A 6,983-nucleotide genomic window follows, 5' to 3' on the forward strand; every position below is an offset into this window, starting at 1 on the left:
TGGAACAAAGAGAAATAGAAGAAGTGTTGGAGAGAACAAAGAAAAAAAGGAATACAGAGGGCAAGACAGGTGAAGAGAGAGGAAGGAAAATTTAAACAAGAAAGAATAGTTGAAAATAGAAATAGGAAAAAGCTGGGAGACAGGATGATGCGCAAACACACAAAATAAATAAATAAATAAATAAATGAATAAACAAATACAAATAAAAATCTTTCACTAGTGCCACTCAACACCCACCATGAAGAACACACACACACACACACACACACACACACACACACACACACACGAGCCCCCCAACCACTCCACAAACATCAAACAAACACAACCAAATCCCGAAAATGACCCCCAAAAAACACGAAAAAATTATATTACTAAAGTCTCATAAACATTGGCACTCCTGTTGATGCCATGCAGGAATGTTGGCAACCATGAGGCGAGGTGAAGGTGGTGGTGGTGGTGAAGGTGGTGGTGGTGGTGCAAAGGGAAGCCGCCAGAGAGCGTTCAGTGCGGTCTGGTCAATGGTGGAGGGCGGATGTGTTGCGCTGTGTGGCTCTTTCGTGACGGGCGGTCGGTCGGTTTCGTCACACGCGACTTTTGCTCTCACATTCTCTCCCGGCCTCTCGACTCTCACGCCAAGAAGTAATAATCAGAGTAAAGACATATAGGAAAATAATATCTGATACCTCGAAGAAAGAACTCGGAAAATTTTACGAATACGAACTTTTTCATTGACTTTTGTTTTTACGTTTTACTTGCGACCTCTTGATCATCACGAAGAGAAACAATGACAGGAGTAAAAACATAAAGGAAAAGGATAAATAAGACTTCGAGGAGAAAAAAATCTTAGAAAAACAAACGAATTCGAACTTTCTCATCGAATTTTCTTCTTATATTTACTACACGCCAAGAAGTATTAATAGTAAGAGAAAAAAACATACAGGAAAATAAGATCTGATACTTCAAGAAAAAAAAACTCAGAAAAAAACACACTAACAAACTTTTTCATCGCTTTTTTTAAGTTCGAAGATAAAAAAAGGTGTGATCCTGAAAAGTTATAATTCCTGAAACTGTGCGGGAGAAATCTTGGATGCAGTTTATTGATTGAAAAAGGAAGAAGAAAAAAAGTAATACCAGCAATACCTGAACAAATGTATATCCACGATTGTATTACTGACTAATTATTGCGAATACCTGTGCAGGTGACACCGGCCTCGACGTTATTGTAGTACAGGTGAGGGTAAAATAAATGTTTGTTGTTTAATTAGAAATAGTTTTGTATATATATTTTTTTCGACTGCTTTTCTCCACCACCACCACCACGATCACCATCACCACCGCATCTATCAACTCCACTTTCACCTCCAATTTTTCTTTTTCTCTTAAGTGTTTGAATGTCCTTGTACGTGTCACCATCACCACCACCATTAATAACACCACTATCATCACGACCATCACCACCACTATCACCACCATCACCACCTCCAATCTCTCTTTTTCTCGCAATCTCTTAACTTCTTTGTACGTGTCGCCACCACCACCTCCATCATCACCTTCACCTCCATCTCCAATCCTTCTTTTTCTCTCAATCTCTTAACTTCCCTGCACGTGACCACTTATTTTTTTTCTCTTCCTCATTTTCCTTTTCCTTTCCATGAGTTAAACGAGAGAAAAAAAAAAAAAAACTAAGACTGCTTGAGACACGTCCAAAATTCAAGAGGAAATGTCTATGCTGTTTTTTTTTATTCTGCTCAGCCGTGCGAATGAAAATGCGTGCGAATTCTTTTTTTGTCATACACAATCGCAAATGATTTTTCTTTTTATCATTGACTTCTGTGTGTGTGTGTGTGTGTGTGTGTGTGTGTGTGTGTGTGTGTGTGTGTGTGTGTGTGTGTGTGCGTGTGCGTGTGTGTGTTTTAATGGAATCACGCACCCACGAAGATCCAAGTCGTTTGTCTGTCTTAAAGTTTCCTGATATTGATTTTGGAAACGCACTCTCTCTCTCTCTCTCTCTCTCTCTCTCTCTCTCTCTCTCTCTCTCTCTCTCTCTCTCTCTCTCTCTCTCTCTCTCTCTCTTCATTATTTCGATCAAAAAAGAAAATTATGAGGAGAAAGACACATGCAAAATCATACATACATACATACACACATACTTACATACATACATACATACACACGTACATACATACACACACAATCTAATGAAGGTGCATGCAAAGAGAACGTTCACACAGACAGACGAAACCACGCTCATTCCAAAATACACACACACACACACACACACACACACACACACACACACACACACACACACACACACACACACACACACACACAGACACACACAGGCGGGACAAAGGCACAAATTGAAACGATATACAGAGAGACTAACTACGCACACACACACACACACACACACACACACACACACACACACACACACACACAGCAGGCAGTTTTCAAGGCGTTAAGCAGTTTCCAGGGCCGGCTTGATTTACGGTACACCCTGCCTGGCCACTCAGCAAGGATAACAACTCCTTTCCCCCGTTTTCTTTCCCTTCGTTTTTATGAATGACTAATCTATTTTTGGGAGATGGCGTTTGATTTTATTTTTTGCATTGTGTGTTTTTTGTTTTTCCTGGTTTTATTGTTTTGCTTTTATTTCGTTTTTTTGTTCGGCTTTTATTTCTGTTTTATTTATTGTTTGGTGTTTTCTGTGTTTTTAGATTCTGTTTTTTTTTCTTCCTTTAAGCAATTTTTTATGATAGCTTTTAGTTTTTTTTTTTAAACGTACGGTTTTTAGTACTTCTTCTTTTTTGTTGCTCTGTGTGCCATTTTTATTTCTATTATTTCTTCTTTGCTGTTATGGAGGATTCTATTTTCTCTCTTTCATTATTACTTATCACCATTTTTTTATAATTTATCTAGTTTTTCTTTCACATATGTTTTTTAATGTTTTTTTTTGTTGTTCTGTGTGTCTCTTTTCCTTCTATCTTCCCTTCGCTATTTGGGATGATTGTTGTTTCTCTCTTTCATTATTACTTATCACCATTTTTTTAATAATTTATCTAGTTTGCTTTTTTCACATGTTTTTTTTATGTTTTTTTTTTGTTCTTTGTGTCTCTTATTCCTTCTATGTTCTCTTCGCTATTTGGGATGATTTCAGTTTCCCTTTTCCACTATTCTTTATAAGCATTTTTTCTATAATAATTCTAGTTTTCGTTTTATTTAGGTACGGTTAATTAATGTTTTTTTTTCATTGTATCTTTTTTCTCCTATTTTCTTTTCGCTATTTTGGAAGATTTTTGTTTTTCTCATTATTATTACTATTTTTTGGATTCAGTTTCCTTTTTTTTTTAGGTATTGTTTCTTTAATGTTTTTTTGTTCTTTGTGTCTCTTTTTCCTTCTAATTTCTCTTTGCTATTTTGGAGGATTTTTGTTTTTCTCTCATTATTATTATCATTTTTTACAACAGATTCAGTTTCCTTTTTTTTCCTGTATGGTTTCTTTAATGTGTTTTAATGTTCTATGTGTCTCTTTTTCGTTCTAATTTCTCTTTGATATTTTGGGGGATTATAGTTTTTGTCTTATCTTTATCTTTATTATCTTCATTTTTATTGTCTTCTTTTTATTTTGTGCATATTATTTTCCTTAACGCTCCTTTGCATAAATATGAGAATTCGCCTTTTATTTGGTTCAGGAGGAGGGGGACGCTATTGGGATTACGTTCGGTTTCCAATAAATTAATGCCGGGGAAAAACATGACGGCGAGAGACTTGGATCCGAAGTGAAAGGAATTGAATTAACCTCGACAGAGCTTTTGTCTCGTCCTCGTCTCGCGGGTCAAAGCAAACACGTGCGTCGGTTCATTTCTGTATTTTGTTTTATATTATTGTTTGATTTTCCTTTCTCTCACTTATTAGTATTGTTTTTTTTTCTTTCGATTCGGTTGTTTTACTTAATTTTATGCTTGATCTTTTTTTTTTGGTTTTGGTTGTCTGTTTTTCCTGTTTTCGATTCGTTGGTAGTAATTCTGTATTCATGTTTGTATAATTTTTCAACCGTCATTTCTTTTTTTTCATTCACGCTTGTAAGTTTTCAACAATCATTTCTTTTCTATTTCTTCAACCATCAATTCGTTTTCCTTCATGTTCTCAGTCTGTAATTCTTCACTTCTTTTCTTTATTCTTGATCACATTAACTTAAACCGCTATTTTTCATTTTTCGTTTACCCCATGTTCAGTTCTTTCAAGCAGAATTTCATTCTCCTTCATGTTCTCAACCGCTCATTCATCCTTTTTCTTCTTTACTCCTGTTCATATTAATTTAAAACCACTATTTTTCATTTATCCATAATCAGTTCCTTCAGACACTATTTTAAAACTTTTCAACCAGCATTTCATTTCCCTTCATGTTCTCAACCGCTCAACCATCTCTTCTATTCTTTATTCCTGTTCATGTTAACTTAAAACCACTATTTCTCGTTTATCCATATTCAGTTCCTTCAGACACTATTTTAAAACATTTCAACCAGCATTTCATTTTCCTTCATGTTATCAATCACTCAACCATCTCCTCTTTTGTTTATTTCTCTTCCTATTAACTTAAAACCACTATTTCTCGTTTATCCATATTCAGTTCCTTCAGACACTATTTTAAAACATTTCAACCAGCATTTCATTTTCCTTCATGTTATCAATCACTCAACCATCTCTTCTTTTCTTTATTTCTCTTCATATTAACTTAAAACTCTCTCTCTCTCTCTCTCTCTCTCTCTCTCTCTCTCTCTCTCTCTCTCTCTCTCTCTCTCTCTCTCTCTCTCTCTCTCTCTCTCTCTCTCTCTCTCTCTCTCTGTTCTCAATCATTCAACCATCTCTTCTTTTCTTTATCTCTCTTCACATTAACTTAAAACCCTTATTTCTCGTTTATCCATATTCAGCTCCATCATCCACCATTTTAGAAGCGGGATATGAACCTTAACGATGACTACCTTACTCTAATTCTATAATACAGTGCCAATTGAAGCCTTAAGTGGGTGTGGGGGAAGGGAGGGAGCTCTGAAGACAGGTGTTTGAGTCTAATACGAGGATTGGATCTCTTAGTCGTCTTAATCTCTTACCTGGAGCTCCAATCTTCGACTTAACTAATGCTGCCTTGTACTTTATGTCTTAGCTTTCCTTTCTTCTCTTTCCACTCCTTCCCCGACTCCTTCAGATACTCAAACAACATTCTATCTCTGTCTTAATTTTTACACCTTTTTTGAGCTATATCTATTGGGTCCTTGTGATTTTGTACCGCTTGTCTTTTCTTTCTTTACTTCTCACTATTTCTGCAATCCTGTTAGCATCACGAAACTCTACAAACACAATATTCTTTCTCTGTATTGTTCTTAACACCTCTAATCCATAACACTTGACTTAACTATTTTTCTATGTTTTTCTATCTCACATTCTACCTTTCTCTGCTTCTCACTTTTTTCTGAACCCATTTAGCGTCACATGACTACACTAGGAAAATATTATCTTTCTATCTTCATCTTTATATATTACCCTTGACTTAACTGTTTTTCTATGGTTTCATATCTCTTATTATTCCTTTCATTACTTCTCTCTACTTCTCCAACCTTTCAATTCCACGTAAAATGACTAACACAAGATTCTTTTTCTATGCTGATCTATAACCCTTGATTTAACAATTTTTCTATGGTCTTGTATCTCTTGTTCTTCCTTTCTTTACTTTCCTCAACTTCTCCAATATTTCAGTCTCATGTAATACAATATTCTTTCTCTATATTGATCTTAACACCATTCATTTTAATCTATAACCATCAACAGCTATTATTTTATGGTTTTATAGCTCTTGTTCATTCTTTCCTTACTTCTCTCTACTTCTCTAATCTTTCATTCTCACGTAACAATACTTTCACACTATTTTCTTTTACTATATTAATCTTCACACTTTCTTGATCCTATAACCTCAAACGTAATTCCTTTTCTATGTGTTTGTATCTCTTTTTATTTTCTATACTTCCCAGAACTTCCTCTAATCTTTCTTTCTCACGTAACAATACTCCCACACTATTCGTCATCACCGTGCATTGGCCCCTTCCAACCTCTAACCTTTTGCTTGGTCCTCCACCTCCTCTTAATCTTCCTTTCTTTACGTTCCACTCCTTCCCCAAATCCCGCACTAGCACGTAAGAGCGAATTCCTCCTCCTTATACGTCTTGGCCCACTTTGCTGTATGAAAGTGATGATGATGAAGGTGGTGGTGATGGTGATGGTAGTGTTCTTTGCTACCTCATTTTTCTTTTTCATTAGCTTGTATTTTTTTGGTTTTTGGTTTTTGATTTATTTTCTTCCTTTTCTTCTGAGAGGTTGAAAGTGAATATATATTTTGCACTTGACTGTATCCTTTCGCTTTTGGTTTTGGTTTATTTTCTTTTTCTTTTTCCGAGAGGTTGGATGAAAAAGGAGAAAACATTAATTCTCACCTTAAATTTCTGTACCTTTTTTTATTACGTCCTTTGTGCTTTGGTAATTTCATCCTTTTCTTTTTATTCTTTCATCTTTGTAGTTTAATCCTTTTCTACTTTTCAATCTGTAATTTCACCTTTTTTTCTCTTCTTTCATCTTTGTAATTTAATCTTTTTCTATACTTTCATCTTCCTAATTTAATCTTTTTATATTTTTTTCATCTTTGTAATTTAATCTTTTTTACAATTTTTTCATCTTTGTAATTTAATCTTTTTCTATACTTTCATCTTTGTCATTTAATCTTTTTTTCATTTTTTTTCATCTTTGTAATGTCATTTTTTTCTCTATACTTTCATCTGTCTGATTCCATAATTTTTCTATTTAAAAATCTTTCTCATTTCATCTTTTTATTTCCTATTCTTTTCCGTTTGAAGCACAGGGAGCGAATCCATACCAACGCCGCTATTGTATTTCTCTTTCGCATTTCGTTCTCTTTTTTTTTCTTC

The 6,983-nt window shown here is 34.8% G+C and overlaps 1 protein-coding gene across 1 annotated transcript in view; it reads left to right on the plus strand.

Annotated features, from left to right (window-relative positions):
* Positions 1-520: 520 nt before the first annotated feature.
* The window catches only part of LOC126985535 (zwei Ig domain protein zig-8-like), a 97,908-nt gene continuing 91,445 nt past the window's right edge, over positions 521-6,983 (plus strand). The window contains exon 1 of the mRNA XM_050840581.1: positions 521-1,234. The gene's annotated coding sequence lies outside the window, so the exon portion shown is untranslated. The remainder of the gene's footprint in view (positions 1,235-6,983) is intronic.

This window comes from Eriocheir sinensis, chromosome 59 (assembly GCF_024679095.1).
Source record: "Eriocheir sinensis breed Jianghai 21 chromosome 59, ASM2467909v1, whole genome shotgun sequence".
In the NCBI taxonomy this organism is placed as follows: Eukaryota; Metazoa; Arthropoda; class Malacostraca; order Decapoda; family Varunidae; genus Eriocheir; species Eriocheir sinensis.